At 35.4% G+C, this 17,005-nt stretch overlaps 1 long non-coding RNA gene across 1 annotated transcript; it reads left to right on the forward strand.

The window, feature by feature from the left end:
* The first annotated feature begins 4,611 nt into the window (after positions 1–4,611).
* On the forward strand, positions 4,612–7,838 carry LOC138707308 (uncharacterized). The gene is made up of 3 exons (XR_011334159.1): positions 4,612–4,689; positions 7,239–7,566; positions 7,695–7,838. It is a non-coding gene; the product is annotated as an uncharacterized lncRNA (long non-coding RNA).
* The last annotated feature ends 9,167 nt before the right edge of the window (positions 7,839–17,005 follow it).

The following is a 17,005-nucleotide window of genomic DNA, read 5'->3' on the forward strand; positions in this document are numbered from 1 at the left end:
TAATGAAAACAAAATTTGTCACATCTCTGTCTTTAAAAGTCACTCTCAGGAGAAATCGATTGAACTGTTATAATATACTGTTTTATCCACTTACGTTTCCCTCATGGCACCAATTCCACACATTGCAATGTTGACGGTATCATTCTCTTTCTATCACAGATGACTCTTCAACTTCCTTTTCTTCTATAAAAGGAATATCATCTGGTGCACCTATTCTGTCGCTATTACAAAAATAACCCGAGCTTCAGTACTCGGTTCCCTTCCACTTAGGTTGTCGAACATGCCGCCCCCTACATCTGTAGAGTTCTCGTCAGATACAAAGTTGGGCTTTGGTGGCTGTATGTAGAATGCTCTAATTTTTCGTTTTCTAATTCCAAAAGTATCTCATGCACTTTCACGCACTGTTTGTAACATTAATTTTGTTACTTGTACTTTCTTGTAACTCCTCCATCTTACTGTTATTAGCAAGAGAGCACAAAGAATGAGTGACAACATATTAACCTAGCGTTACCATATGGTAACGTAAGAAACAATGTGTTATATCCACAACAATGTTACGGATTGCAAACTTGTGCTTGATGTACATGAATACTCAATCAACAATAAGTAAAATACTACAACAAACATTACAATCAAATTAATCAAAGTAACAAATAAATTATCTTACTTCTTGTTGCTCTCCAAAATTGCTGCTGAGAAAGCAACATCTAAATCGCGCAGCTGCTCTTGCCCAAGTGGTATAATAAATTTGTAATTTCATAACGTAATAAGAAAGAACCAATCATGTAGCTTGGATTCACAAAGAAAAATTCCAGTTTTATTAATTAAGGATGTGTATGAAGCAAGTTATATTACTTTCTGCACTGCGTTACCATATGGTAACGCTAGGTTAAAATGGGTTAATGTATAAGGTTGAAACGCCACCCTTCGTGACCGGGTTAAGCGAGTCACATGACCTGCCTTACGGCCTGTATTAGATCACGATGGCAGTGACACAGTCTATTATTCCTAGTACTCGCAGCGCTCCAAGCGGCTAGCAAATATCGCGAGAAATGTAACTCGTTGGCAAAAAATCATCCCAAGCTTCGTGACTGTATATAGTAGACTATGCTGTAACTCCGCCGAACCCGACCGTAGATGAACCTGATGCTCCGATAGCTGTTCCCTCTGCTCAGCTCTGCCGACCCCCGATACAGTCTGATCCTCCTAGCGATCAAGTTATCATTTATATTCTGTTGCCGTTCTTTAGCGATAAAAATAACATGAATTTAATGTTAGGTTTGGAACAATACAGCTGCATAATAATAGTGTTACATTTTTATATTACTGCATTATAGGTCTACTACCCTGTAACACAATAAAACGAAAAGGAGTGACGAGGATCGAACCTGACACGGTGACATCTAAATTCCGACGTTCTACCGACTGAGCTACTGCATTTACTTCCTACTGATTTAATGCAACACATTGTCAGAAACATAACAAATTAACATTCATTCAGATTACATTCTGAATATTTAATAATCATATAAAAAGATTACGTTTATGGCAATAATATTTGTAGTTGTATTAGCAGCTGTAGCAGTGGCAGCAGTAGTATTTGCAACTATAATCAAAACAACGATTAAGGACTATTGTATGGATACAGTTCAATGCAGGTCTTTCAAAACCAAATTACGGCTCTGAGTTCGAGGTAATGACATATATATATATATATATATATATATATATATATATATATATATATATATATATATATATATATTTAACTATGTGGAATTTATGTCTGCAAATGATGTAGTTATTAATAAGATTCTAACACGTATTTATGTTACTATTTTCTAACTGAAGAATGTATATTTTTATAATAGTGAATGCTTTGCCATTATTTTAAGACATAGGTAGAGGGTAAGACCAGTGGCGGTGCGCCAATAAGAGCACAAGAGGCACGACTAGTTTTATTATTTAATACCGTATTGGCGTAGTGGGATGTATAATATCAGGATCGAGTATTTTAAACTTCCCGCATCTTGCATAAACTTCTTATGTAAACTTGGCAACATCCTTTCATGTACAGAAATTTCACGCATGCGTGGGGGAGAATTATCTTTCGCTGGCCACTTATGACTCGTCAAGAGCACAAAGCATTAAGTGAACAGTGAATCTATCCTACAGATGTCAGGTGCACCGATGCCTATCGTTTACGTGCTATATCTCGAAGAGGAAATTTATTTTAGCCTGCAGGTGTCAGCATCTCACTGTCGGAACGTTTACTTAATGTGGATGTGTGCACAGTGCTGCTACGAGAGTGTAATTTGTGAATTACTATACTTCAGTGTCGGCATATAGCATAGTTTGGCTTTCAAAGACGTACTGGCTGAAGTGATGGTGGTATGAATTTAAATATCTGTATGGTGGTGTATATTATTTAAGAATAATATTTACTGGCATGTATTTATAGTAATCAATCTATACGAATGGGATTACAGTACTGGTATAGGCTATAGTGTATCAGTGTGTTGTGAATCAAAATATATTACTGTACACACGCTTTTGTAAATTGTGTTATGTATTAATGTTTAACAAACGTGAACAATGAACTCTGTTCAAGTAATTTTGAAGAATAAAGAACTGGATAAACTGGCTTACCAGGAAAAATTGGAAATAAAAAGACTAGGTTTCATTATTAACTATTATTATTATTATTATTATTATTATTATTATTATTATATGTTTTGAATTTATATACGGTATTTTTGACAGTGAAACATTGGAATCATGACATTTCATATTAGGCTAAAAACGTACGATTTCAAATTCTCTTCGATTTTGGAACACAAAATTGTGAACACACGTAATATTATATCACGAGCCGCCACTGGGTAAGACACTTCGAGGAAACCACGATGCCATTTCTGTCTGCGACTTTGACTGACATGGTTCCACAAAGAGGTGCAGGAACGAAAGGGAGTGTAATACGAGCTGTGATTCACCTTGGTTTTTCGGCATCCGAGGCAGGTAGACGTTTCCACATTTCAGAAAAGACAGCTCGGAGATGGGTGCAAAATTATCAACGTTTGCCAATTTTTGGCCGAAAAGTTGCGACTGGAGAAGGAAAATTTCAACATCACAACAGGACGTCAGATTAGTGGTAGAGGTTGGGAGGAATTCCTTTCATACTTTGAAGGCAGTTGTTAATTTCCCTGGCCACGATCAGACCGTGAGAAATCGTTTAAGGGTCGCCAATTTTAGATATCGACGTGCCATTCCTAGGGAAGTTCATAGCGGGGAGCATATAGGAGAGCGTTTCGCTTTTGGAGTGGGAAATAGTGATCAGGATTAGAAAAGGGTAATCTTTTCTGATGAAGTCACCTTTTCTGCTACAAAGGAAGGATCAGCTCTTGTATACTTATCGTCCTCCTGATACCCGATTCGACCACAGATACTCTACCTTTATTGCCCGCAGTGATACAGTGTCTGTGTCGTGTTGGGTGTGGATTTCTCGTCGTAGAGTGGGCACACTCCAACGCATTCGCGGGAAATTAAACCATCAGAAATATCAACGATTGCTGGAACGCTATGTGGTCTTTATGCTAGAAGGTTGTAATATTCTGCTGAAATTCTTCACTGGGAACAGTGCTCGCAATGGCATGAGAAATGAACTTCAAACGCAACCATTTAGCTTCATCAAGCTGAAACAGATGTTATGTTGAAGATATGTTTGTTAACTATACAAGACTATTAACATACACACTGCTGGAATACAGAATAAAACAATAGTCGGGTTTTTAACCGAAGTGCAGCTGTAATTTGGAAAGAAATAATACGTTTCCAGTTGCTATCCAATACATGCATTTAAGTTATTTTTTCTGCTAATACTCCAATGTTACCAGTAATTCGAGGGTGCTTGTGCAAAGGGGCTTAAGTCAAATTGTAAGGTATGTAAACTTCTCTCCTTTGGTACTGAACAAGACCCCTTTGTCACAAAATATGGAGCACTGTAACTGCATCATAGATGGAAGAATTACTTAACCTCTTTAACACAAGAGGAAAGTAAATGTGGATAGTTCAAATCTAAACTTATTCCAGTTTAGCCAATTCATACTTAACCCCCTTTACACGAGCATCTGTGAATTATGTCATTTACTACCGCATGCTTCATGTGTAAAAGATGATATACTGTATAAGATTATATTATAAATGCTTCTTTAATGTAAATATTTAATCTGTTAGAAATTATCATTTGAACTGATACAGTGAATTGATATAACATGCACGTAAATGCTAATATTAATTCATGAGTTTCGTTCTGCATGAGTCAAAATGTAGTCCTTACTCATAAAGCAAGTTATGCATTTTGGGAGAGATCACAACTCCAGTTCGCAGTTTCTGCGTCAGAATACACTTTGTTTCTTTAATTCTGTGTAAAGAAAATTAAAACCGGTTATGAGAAATGTTATCTTCAAGTCACAGCGAACATAGAGTCGCGACATCAAAGTATTGCGTCATTCACAGCTGCACCGATTCGTATGTGGGAAGGAATTTCTCGCTGACCAAGCAATGCTCGAGGTTCTGGTGACTCCACTGTTACTCAGATTAGTCATTCGTTATCGGCAGTCGCTGTGAAGTGGACGCTTCTCTCTCATCTACAGGATTGCTTTGTGTTCACAGGAACAACTTGTTGTTAATGTAAGTATGGACACTATTATTTTACATTAATATTCTAAGGGTAAAATACTTTATAATCAGATTTTTAGGACAATAAGAAATCTTTTCAATTTCATATGATATAATTCTAAAAATATTACTGCTTTAAATGTAAAATGAGTTTGGGTAGATACAGTTTCTTTTCACCTTTTGAGTTAATTTTTCAAACTAGAAAGGAAGCCACTTATGTTGATTAACGCTACAAAGAGATATAAGAATACTCTGTTAAATGCGGGACATAATATATTATCACCTGATACTGTCTTGCTTCGTAAAACATGAGTCACACATAGAATATTAATAAATCTTAATCCGGACAGTACATAACACGATATCAATAGGTCCTTCCATTTTAAAACAAGACTATAGTACTTCTATTACCATTTACTCAAAGAGACGGATTTGATACAAGTGACATAAGGAAAGTGTAGATCTCTGGTTTATAACTGTTTTCGGAAATGGGCGTTTTCTTATCCTATATATGAGTATTTACATTTAATGTGTATCATGTTTACTATTATGTTCTATAATATATATTATATACTGTTATATACGGTGAACAAGAGATTAAGAAATTCATATCTTTTACTATGACTGCCAGTAAAAATTTGTTTAAGCTGAGAAAATGTTCTTCCTACATCACATGACGTTACAGGGACAAAATAATAATAACAAAAATCAATATACAAATTATAAATATTTATATTTTACACAATATATACAAATCATTCGTTTATCAAAACCTATCCCGTTGCAGTGAACGAAAACATGTTATATTCTGAGGTTATGGAATGGAAATCTTTTACGAACATCACATAAAATTTATTTAAAGTAAGAGAATGTTCTTTTTACGTCATAATTATGACGTTACAGGGGCATATTTATAATACATTACATCATTATTATTTAATGACTCCATGCGTACCTGCTTGCAATTCGACCTTGCTCACGCATCCACGTGACGTAATAGACGTAGCTACCAGAAGAAACTACTGTACGTTTGAGAACGAAAATGCGCTGCCTGTTGATCATACATTATAATACGTGACCATGCTTGGCGTGTTATCGCACACTTGGTGAAAGGCGTAACTACAAAACTGACATAACCTAAACTAATATCGCCTAATTCTTAAAAGACACGTCGAAGAAATTCTGTTGTCTGACATAAAATGGTCCTCCATGCGGGACCTACCATCCCTCAGAATTTGGTGCGCAAGTTCTAAATCACGTTGTATAAATGACAAAATTACTCTAGAACAAATCAATTGGTTTCGAGACGTGTGTGGGTGAATTCTTCCCGTTGGTCCACAAGAACCACTTCGACACATCTGTTCATGCAATAATTGAAATTTGCTTGACATTCATATTCCACGTATAAATTTTTGGTATAAAACTGAACATTTTTTCATTCAAATTGAGAGTTTTCTAAATATCAGTATATTATACATATATAATTTAGTTTTGTGCAAATTTTGTATAAGTTTTACCTAGTGGTAAATAATTTTGTACAGTCCAACTTGTGCCTAATGGCTGTGCTAAATTATATATGCGGTGTTAGTCAAATTCCGAGAAAAGATTATTCGCCATTTGATGAATACAGAGTTGTGTGGATGGGTAGTTTGTTGTAAATGTTCGGGATATGCAAAATGTACACTACTGTTCGCCGGGCACAAAATGTTGCCCGCTTAGAATAGGTATTTCACCCACAATAAAGGAAAGAAACGTTCATCCATTAAGTACTGTGTGCCGTACTATTACCGAACACTTTTTTTTCCAGTAAATTACAAACCTCTGCCAAAAATATTACTTAAAAAATTCACCCGAATGTAGAATAGAATACGTCTAAAAGCGTAGCTGATGAGGAAAGCGTCGTCGCGCTTCGAAAAACTGCTTCCTATTAATGTAGGCCTAAGCGACGGAGAACAGGCCGACAACAAACTCTACTCAATCCATTTCTGAAGCCGTTTCATATGTCACTTTTCCTACTGACAGATTGATTTTTGTGTTGAATATTTCCCTTCCAGTAAGGTCCATCTAAGACCTAGAAACAAAATTTGGGCCATCTAATTTTACTAAGTACCAGATACAACGCATTGCGCTTGTGCAGTAAACAAGGGAGCCTAAATGTCTGCTACTTGTGGATAGTCCTGTGAAGTTTGTAGCCTACATATAGAAGGACTTCTACCAAAACTCGGACATTTTTTAATTCCGTATCTGTACTTGAGTATGATTTTGGAAGGTGGGTTTGAACATAATGATTGTGTAAGTTTTTATTATTACGCCAGAGCCGAATTTGAAATACTGTTTCGTAGTGAAATGGATACACTGCGTTGGGTGGGTGAGTTGTTGGGTGGATGGTTGGATACATACACACATACATATGTGTGTTGTTATTTCGCAGTCAATTTACAATTATTCATAATTATTATACTATTATTTTGTAAAGAGTTAAATTAAAGGGCAACGCAGCTACGCTGTTGGCATATAACCTATATGATGGCGACTACGGTAGTCTGGTTCTCTTATTACAGAGTGATGGCTAAGAATCTCTACTTTGCAATTTTCATCGTACTGATGGTCCTCCATGCACAGAAGATCGACTGTACAATTTACATCGTGACGCTGGAAGGTGTGAAAACATTCGGGTGCTACAAGGGCCACTGCTGGGCCAGTTGTGGATTCACGGCTTTTCTATCCCAGTGGCAGTGGTGCTATACCACAATCGACAAGCAACATGACAAGGATTATGTGCTCTGCGATTATGATTGTCAGTGCTACTTCGTATGGGAATGTGTAGGACCTTGCTCCTTCTACTGAAAACACGAATGCATATTCTAGAACCACTTAATATGTTTCTATGTAAGTTATGTGTGCTCTAAATATTAAAAGTAGTATTTTTTTTAATTTTATCACATTATATTTCTAATGTTCTTTATTTAAGTAGCCAAAGACGCCGTTTATTTAATAAATTCATTATTACTTTTCAGTATGCAGAAATGGTCTCCACAGTCAATCTCAGCAGTCTTCGGAGTCCGAGAAAATATAATCCTTCATTTCACATATATTCAATCCAGTAGTTCGGCTGGAGTTCTGTAGTAACAAGGAATGTCATAGAATAAAGAAGAACACAAAATAGGCCTATATTTAACATTTTGTATTCCCTTCCTATTAGTCCAGTCACAATAACTGAATGCCTTTATATGATAGGATGGTGGGTTCATATCCTAAATAGATGCAGTAATAATAATTTTAATTTTCGTGTGGTTTCCTTCAGAATTTTGGGTGCTGCATTCAGGAACAAATGAAGGGTTCACAGCCATAGTGGGCCAAGCGCCATTTATTAAAAACGGAGAAAGCAAGGGTTAAAGTTAAGTGAATACCATAGTTTAATGAAGATTGACATATAATTTACTTTGAATGTGTATACTTTATATTACTTGCTATATGTTTCCATTGAATTATGGTGATAACTTCATTTTAACCCTTGTTTTCTACGGTTTTAGTAAATGGCGCTTGGCCCACTATGATTCTAAACCCTTCAAATGATACCTGTGAGATGATTCTGTGATCCAGCCTATTTCATACTTTACACTAGCCTCTCATTACCAGACAGCGTATTTTCGGTCCCGATACTCAAACTTAGGTGTACGTCAGTTGCAGAAATGTCATTTAACTCATTGCTGCATTCCCTCAGCACGCCAAGGGCAGTGACATATTGTCGCTGTATAGGGACCGAAAATCCGCTGTCTGGTCACTACATCCTACATGGAGTGAACCTATTCTACCAAAATACGACGGATTTTCAGAAGTAAGCCTGGAGAGAAAGAATCACCAGTCGCATGTGTTACGAGCAGACGTCGAATTTTAGGTAAGAAACTATTTTGTTCTTCATGTAGTACATGAACATCAATTTGTATATACTTACGTGATTTATAGACATATATGACAGAAATTGGTGTTCCTATAGTTCATAAAGTACCTAAACTGTCATTAGAAACAATTTTTTTATATTTCACTTTTATTTGCGAAAATTCATACAGGTACAGTGCATACATTTTATCTTCCTCCGCTCGCTTACGGGACGTGTGACGGAGCAATACCTGTGCAGTATTGCGTTGAGTTTCATATCAGTAGTCTATGATGTGTGCAGTGCTCACATTCAATTGACTCTTTCTGTCTATTGCTTGAGTCACGGTTCAGAGATTTAATACAGAACAAAGAATCGTCAACTAGTGTAACTTCTTAAAATAGTAATTGAGGCACTCAGAAGCAAAGTAATATAAGTGACATTTTTTTTTAAAGTGAGCTAAGTATATATTCTAAATCTTTAACGTCACTTCTGTTCAGAGAAAAAGTAATATAAGTGCAGTTCCAGTCAGTGCTGCTCCATGTTGGCCTCATACTTGTATTACAATGCATACAGAGTTTTGATTGAGAGGCAAACTAATACAAGCGCGTTGTTTACATATAGTTGATGCGTTTCTTCTGTGTATGACTAATTCATTTGCCATAATGGAGAGAGGTAATAGATTACATATTCGAAACATCTTCGTGGAAGGCCTGCACACATTGATCTGGACCAACTATACCGTGATATAATAAGGATAACTTTTTCTAAGTGGAGCAACTTGCAATAGTTAATGAAATTCATCCCACTCTTTCCTTGATGACCTGAAGCATTAGGATGGGCCTATAATAAGGACTGTAGGACGTTGAAAAGTGCGTGGAAGAGGAAGCTGCAGGAATATTTACGGTAGGAACGCTACAGATGCACTTCATGACAGAAACATAGATGTTTCAGCAGAGAGAGATGTGACTTCATTAGATGAGGCTAGTGACGTAATGAACAGCGACTAAGGCTGAATTTCATTTAAAATTTGAAATTTTCTTAGCCCTCTTCTTTCGGAGTACCAAAAACCACATCAACTGTTGCCCTAGAAATTTAATATAATATTCAACCAATCAGACACTCTGTATTAAAAAAAGATCTAAAAATACATTTAAAATTCCAAGCCTCATCCAGATCTCAGATGTTCTTCAAACTGTCAGATAATATCCTATGTAATTTCTGCAAAATAAACAAAGAAGAAATACCAGTCTATATCACAGACACACTCATTTCTAAAACTCCAGTTGTAAATGAAATTCCTCCATGAAAATGGATAATTCCAGAACATAACCTAGAAATTCCACGAAATCATTTCAAAAATGATCCTCCATACATTCTTAAGTTAGATGCCATGGAACTACTCTGCAGCACACATAAGGATTACCTTCAAATTTATACAGATGAATCTCTAAACCCTGATGATGGTACATCAGGAACAGGGTATTATATTCCAAAATATCAAGAAAATTATTTCATATCATGTTCAGCCTCCTCCAGTCTTGACACTGAGTTGCTAGATATTGATGCTGCTCTTTAGTGTGTTACTCAAATTTCTGAAAGATCTATTTGAATACTTACCGACTCCAAGGAGGCTATATTTAATATAATCAAATATGTACCACACCTATACGCACATAGAATTATTCCAATTCAGGGACAACTAAGTGAACTAAAAAAACTCCAAAAGAAAATAAAATTTCAATGGATACCTAGTCATTGTGGTATACCTGGAAACGAGAAAGTCGATAACGTTGCGAAACAGGCAACATATTTGCAACCAAGATCTCTTCAAGTGATATCTCTATCCAATGCCTTTACTTCAGTAAAGTTTCATTTGATAAACTTATGGATCAACAATTGGCTCTCTTTTGACAAAGGAAAAATTTTACAGTCCGTTAAAAAGAAACCGAATGACCTGGAAATGTACAAAAACTTGCCCAGACATGTTCAAACATTTTTAAGGGGAATTGGACGTTATCGCATGCAAAGTAATGATAAAAATAGCCTATCTTCAAGCAGTCATAAATGTAATACTATTTATCACAGCTATTTCATTTTTTTAGTGATATATGTATACATATTAAGCTTTAAAATGAAAAAAGAATGATTAATCTAGTGTAAATCCTACCCTTAAATTAATTGTTAAATTTAAACATATTTTTTATATAAATTCACTACATATCTGTGATTAGGTACACTCTATTCACTTATCATAGCACACATTGAATTAAAATTTTGGCCACTTACTGCTAATAGATACTAAAACATACCCTACTAAAATTATTAAAGTATCTGTAATACTATGGGCATAGGGCTTATACTAATCTTCAATTTTTTAAATTTATTCACGGTGATGATTTCTATAAGTCCTATGCCCATAATATTACAGGTACATGAATAATTTTAGTAGGGTATGTTTTAGTATCTATTAGCAGTAAGTGGTCAAATTTTCAATTCAATATGTGCTATAATAAGTGAATAGAGTGTACCTAATCACAGACATAAAGTGAATTTATAAAAAAAATGTGCTTAATTAAAAAAATTAATTTAAGGATAAAGATTTCCTCTAGAGTATCCATTCTTTTTCATTTTAAAGCTTAATATGCATAGACACATAGCTAACAAAAATGAAAGACCTCTGACAAATAGTATTATATTTATGACTGCTTGAAGATAGGCTATTTTTACCATTATTTTGCATGCGATAATGACCAACTCCCCTTAACAAGAGCCAGAACAGGTCACATTGTCACTCAATTGTACTTACACCGATTTCAGATTCTGATAATCCTACTTTGTGTGTGGTGTAATAATCATGATGAAGATCTGGAACACATTCTTCTATACTGTCCATCCATAAACCACAAAAGAAGTCAATTAAAATCATCAGTATCAGTTTCAGAAGACACATCCCTGCAGTATATATTGACTACACCCCAACTCTGGCTACTAGCAACACGCGCCTATAATGAACACCGATCGAAATATCCCTCATTTACTATGAAAAAGAAGAACTGAAAATACTACAGTGGACTCTAGTTGACTTTATGTTGTCTGCAAACAACTGGATACATTAAAATATTGATTGATTGGTTGATTGATTGATTGATTGATTGATTGATTGATTGATTGATTCTTTCGGTTATACAGACACATTTTTTGTTATAATATGATAATAAGAAAGCTCAAGTGCTGTTATGACAGAAATGTTTCAATGTTGTAAGCAATGTCCTTGTTCTTGTTTTAAATAATATAAAAATACTGAAAACCCTTGCACTTATATTACTTTCCCACAAAAATATTTTCGTGGCAAAATAATACAAGTGACTTTAGGACCCTATTTTACCTAAACTGTTTTAGAATAGATAATTTCTATTTATAAGTTAAAAAATATAGGTACCAACATTACAACTGTAAATTTACAGCAACATAGTCCTGTAACACATTTTTTAATTTCCATTTCAACTTCAAAATCACTTATCTCAAAACTTACTAAATGTCGCTTGTATTACTTTGCTTCTGAGTGCCTCAATTATCTGTTCAATGTCGGACAGAATTTCAAGATTCACATGATAGGTCTACAGGGCGTCCTGCGCTTATAAGACCCTAAATCGGCCTCTGGCTCAAAGCCAGAAATGTCAATAAACAACAATAGTTCCTTCGATAGTGAAAAAGTTAAAACAACGGGATAAACGTTGGACAGGGAAGGAAGATGAAGGCACCATATTTTAACTGAGACAAACTAGGATATCGATGTTCGATTACAATAATTGCCGCGAAAATTTCTCACGAAGTTAGTACAACATGCCCCGGTACATAATGCGACAAAAATTCTACAATTTCATCCATACAAAGTTACAGAAGTGCCCGGGGACTCACATAGGAGAATCAATTTTTGAAACAGGTTTATTAAATCGGTACATGACGGTCATTTAGACCCAATTTTTTATTTTTATTTTTAGTGATGAGGAATGGTTTCACTTTCACGGGCGAGTTAACACTTAAAATAATCGATACTGATCAGTAGATAATCCACGATTTATTCATGAAGGTCCGTTACGTAACCCTAAGTTCGGTGTATGGTGTGCATTAAGTGCAAAACGAATAATCGGCCATACTTCACCGGCGGCGCGGCGTGTGGGGTTGTGAGCAGCTACGCTGTGTATTGCCACCTTGACTCTATTTACGCGAGCGGAGGAATATTAAACGTAAGCACTGTATATGAAATAAATAAAAGTTGTTTCAAAATATGACTCATTCCTAATGTAGCTTTATGCACTGTATCAGTGGCGAAACCAGAATTTGGTTTCAGGAGCTTTTGAAAAATAGTAAAAAGGACTCATTATAATACATATATACGGCAACAAAACTTTAATGCGTCATTACTTTATAATTATAGTTTGAATGAAACAGAACGTCTCAATGGACTAAATAGGTCCCCAACTAAAAGAAACAGAAATCCATTTGCTGCTGAGTTCACATGGCCACAAATGCAGCATATGCTTCCTCGGCAACAATGCAGTGATGCACTTGCGCAATTCATTATCACGATATGCCAGTACTGTAAAAAATCCTTTTTGAGTCTCTCTTTCACATCACGTATCGCTTATTATTCTGATGCGAAAACATGATATGTAAATTTTTCACACTGTAGTACATTTCGTCCCAATTTACCCTCAGGATATTGGTGTCATTTCATCGTACGTCTTTTAATGTAGGCATCTTCACAATTCAGTATGGTTTGGCAATGATATATGGTGTATGCTACTGTAGCCTATCTCGTAGGGCAGGCAAAGAGTGCCTTTGGTTAGTCTTAGTAGTTTATAGTAGCGCATTTGCTTCTTTGCATTCCTCTGCCCTTTGGCGTAAGGAAACATGCACTCTTTGAAATTGACCTGGTTCCTTCATGTGTCTCCATAACCAAAAGTCTAGGGGATTTGGGTTTGAGGAACGAGGAGGGCAAGGTGTGGGGCTTCCCCGATCAATGCAGTGGTCCTGAAATGTCAACGTCAGGTGTTCACGCACAATGCGGAGTAAATGTGCTGGTGCGCCATCGTGCATGAACCACATCTGTAGTCCTGCTGACATGGCACATTCCCCAGCAAGGCAGACAATACGTTAATAAGAAAGTCCTGAAAGTCTCTGTGGTAGCACGTATGGCTCTATTAATCGATCACCAAGAACGCCTGCCCATACGTTGATTGAGAATCGGTGCTGATGCCTTGTTTCTTCAACTGCATGGGAATTTTCATCAGCCTACACATGCTGACTACGAAAATTCACAACACCAGCTCTGCTGAACCCCGCTTATATCCGCAACCAGACATTTTTTCAGTATTCCCAGCGACGTATCATTATTCCATGCCAAGGGTGTCAACTACGGTATGACTTTCAGGTAGTCTGCTGTATTATAGGGCAGAGAAATCCCTAGCCATGAAAGGACGTCACATTGAGCACCTCCTATGAACAAGTGCTCAGATCTCAGAAAGTATATGTTGTAGGACCCATGTTTATTAGACATTATTTTCTTATTTTAATAGATACTATCACCTCCTAAAATATTGGATACTTTTTTAACACACTGTATTATTGATAATTTCCATGGCTCTCTTAATCTTCCAGAGATTTCCTGAACAAAATTTCCGAAATAAAATTTCTTTAATGACTTCTCCTATGTTGTCATGATATTTAAATTTAAAAAATAAACAAAATTGGATGTTATGCTGACCAAACAAAGATTTTTGTAGTCTGAACAAAATTTGCAATCATGCAGTCTGAAACACAAAGACATTTATCAAGAAAAGGAGGAAAATCACTGATGTAAGGTTACATATCTGTAGTGCTCGGGAAAAGTGACACAAGTCAGTTTCCACAAACCTTTTTTGATAATTTATTGACAACTTACGGAACATCTGTTCGCATGGAAAAAAATACATAGGTACTCCTCCCATTACAATAATTCATACAGAAAAAAATCAAATCGACATAAACCAGTGTAAGTTGTCAATAAATTATCAAAAAAGGTTTGTGAAAACTGACTAATGTCACTTTTCCCAAGCACTACAGATATATTATAAAGTATGTACATATGAGGGTGAAGTGTACGGCCGAAATGTTATGAGTAAGATAACCAACGCAAGGACTATAACTATACAAGTGAATGGATCAATCAATGTTGAAAAAGATTACTTGAGTCGTCCCATTCCAATCCTTCAAACCGTGAGGAGGCAGAATCCGAGAAAGAGAAATAACTTAAACGGCTAGCACATGAATTATCAGAAATTCTTCCTTAGATCTGAACTCCAAAAAGAAATCTGATACTGAAAATAATTTCATAGAATTTATATTTGCTAAATCTGTAAGAGTTACGCATAAGAAAAAATGGTCATCAATTCAAAAACGACTGACAAAAGTAATTATCGGACAATATAAAGCTTACAAAGAAGGAAACAGAACACCTGAGAGTCATAGCCATAACATACTGTATATTCTTTCTTGATTAGTAGAAACACGTTTTAGGGATTATTGTAGAAAACGGGATTAAACATTGATTCAGTAACTGTCCAATCTTTCATTCAGTGTAAAACAATTGAAAACAGGTAACGTTCTTATATTAGTATTCGGAGACAAACTTGTACTGTGGAAACAGAGCATTCTAGAACAAAGATGTTAGCAGGTTGCTTGGTAACAGAAGGGGCACTTCTAAGGCAGAATTCATGACGGTATTATGGGATGTTAGGCGATAATTTTAACTAGAAGGGCTGGAATTTACGAACACGAAAAGATCAGTAAATTTTACCTGCAGCCTTCTCATTCAAGCGTAGGATTCTCTTTGATACTACAAGTCCACGACACAGAGCTTTCAGCTTTATTTCCCTTGCGACATAAATAGAATTTTTTTCCCATTCTCGGCGAGGTTAGCACCCTAGAAATTGGAATCTATGCTAATAATATTAAGCAGTTTATTTCATTGGTCTTGAAACTTTTCAATGGCCAGTCAGTAATTATTGTGATGTTTATACCAATGGTTCTCAAAGTGGGTCCGCGGACCCCTGCGTGTTTCAAAAGCTCATTCTGGAGGTCCGCGAATATTCTGGATAGGGGAATATTTTTCTTCCTTCAGAAGTATTTAGGCCTATATTTAAATTTTTACGTAGCAATAATGTTAAAAGTTCACTGGGCTTTGTTGGTACAACTTATAAGTTTGTTCTATTGTCCACAGGCTTCGTGCGTAACTAGAGGAGGGATTTTCAGCCTCCGTGTGTTATTAAAGTAAATAAACAGCGTAAGAGTGTAAGTTCAAACACAATAACCACAAACGTTATAAGTTTTGTCTATAATAGATCGTTGGCATAAACATAATCACGATACGGATGAAGATAAAATCAGAGATTATATTTCGATTTCTAATTTTAACAATATCTCGATTCAAATTCCGCATGGACAGTCTCAATTTCATCGAAAAGAGCAGATAAGAATATTAAGTTATTGTGTGACACTGCTTGAAAAAACGTTCAAGAAAATATCATTTTTTTTTTTTTTGGCTAAAAGATCATGCGGAACATAAATAATTCTCAAAACGAATTTTGAAATATTTAGTGCCATTTTTCACGACTTACTTGTGTAAGCAGACATTTCCCACTCTTTCCTATAACAAAACTGTTAAAAGAACCCGAGTAAATGCGACGACAGGCTTGGGATTTAAAATAATATTGATCACAAATATAAAGACATTTTAAGCAAAAAACAAAACAAAACAAAAAAAAAACAAAAAGAAAACAGTTCCACCGTTCTCACTGAAATGGAGAAATTGTAAAAACAAGAATATTACCGGTATGTAAAGAATGTATCGAAAATTTGAGTAGTCTATTGTTTTGATTACCTGTTTTCTAATATCAGATCTGCTGTAATCTATACTAATAATAAATCTGTAACCGAAATTTTTCTGGTAATTTTCGCTTTTTCAAAAACAATTGGTGTTAACGTGTATAATTAATCATCCTGAAACCAAAAATCGCTTTTTTTTTATTTTTGTTTGTATGTCTGTCCGTCTGTCTGGATGTTTGTTACCTTTTCACGAGATAATGGCTTAATCAATTTATATGAAAATTAGAATATAAATTATGTTCATTCTAACTTAGATTTTAGGCTATATGACATTCAAAATACATTATTTAAAAGGGGGTTATAAGAGGGCCTGAATTAAAGGAATCGTAATATCTCCCTTATTATTGATTTTCATGAAAATGTTATACAAAAAAGTTTCTTTAAAAATGATTTCTGATAAGGTTTATTCTATGCAAAATTTTGATAGGACTGATATTTAATGAGATACATGAGTTTTAAAATAACAATGCTTTCTGTGTCATCGCCGCCTCAGATTATAAGAGTAATAAAGATAAAACAAAT

Source organism: Periplaneta americana, chromosome 10 (genome assembly GCF_040183065.1).
Source record: "Periplaneta americana isolate PAMFEO1 chromosome 10, P.americana_PAMFEO1_priV1, whole genome shotgun sequence".
NCBI classification, from domain to species: Eukaryota; Metazoa; Arthropoda; class Insecta; order Blattodea; family Blattidae; genus Periplaneta; species Periplaneta americana.